Source organism: Hyperoodon ampullatus (assembly GCF_949752795.1).
Source record: "Hyperoodon ampullatus genome assembly, chromosome: 19".
Classification (NCBI taxonomy): Eukaryota; Metazoa; Chordata; class Mammalia; order Artiodactyla; family Ziphiidae; genus Hyperoodon; species Hyperoodon ampullatus.
In genome coordinates, this window is record NC_136932.1 from 3,391,491 (window position 1) to 3,392,218 (window position 728).

A 728-nucleotide genomic window follows, 5' to 3' on the forward strand; every position below is an offset into this window, starting at 1 on the left:
CAAAAAGCCCAATTGTTTCCCCTCAGAATTTGAAACAATCGTGTTGGGTTTGAAATGTGCTCGGCTCCCCCTTTTACGGGCCATAAACGGCGCACTGCTCGGCGGTCTCTGCCCGAAAGTAGGGGCTTGAGGTGGGGGTGGGGCGAGAGAGAAAAGATTCTGGTTTCTTTTTCGTTCCTTATCCCCTCTCCGTGTTTGTTTGTTTTTGTTTGTTTGTTTGTTTTTAATTTTTTTAGTTTATCTGCACAATTTTATGAACCACTGCCTGATTTCCGACGCCTTTTCTCCCGCCCGCTCTCGTTTCCCTCGCCCTTTTCTGCGAATACTGAAAGTTTCTCCGCATTGTCGCCGCACTGGCTGGCTCTCTCAGAAGCTGGAGGAGCCGGTGGCGGCGGCGCCTTTTCTCAGCATGGCCGCTAGATGGCACCCTTGCTCCACGTGAAAATCCCCCGTGCTGCGGCTGCCGGCGCCCGCGGCTGCACCTCGCACTTCGGTCGGCCCTGAATCTATGAATTGAGCGCTACCAAAAGTCATGAATAATTTGCCCAGAATAAAAATATAGGGTTCATTGTGGCCATTTCCCCCATTTTGTAGGTTTCAGATATAGTGGTGTTGACCCCCTCTCCTCAAATGGTCAATTTTCTGAATGTCCCCCAGGAGCAGGGCTCAGGGCTTCTCACCCAATTTCTATGTTAGGTGGGACAACAAATGCATGGAAACGGGGAATA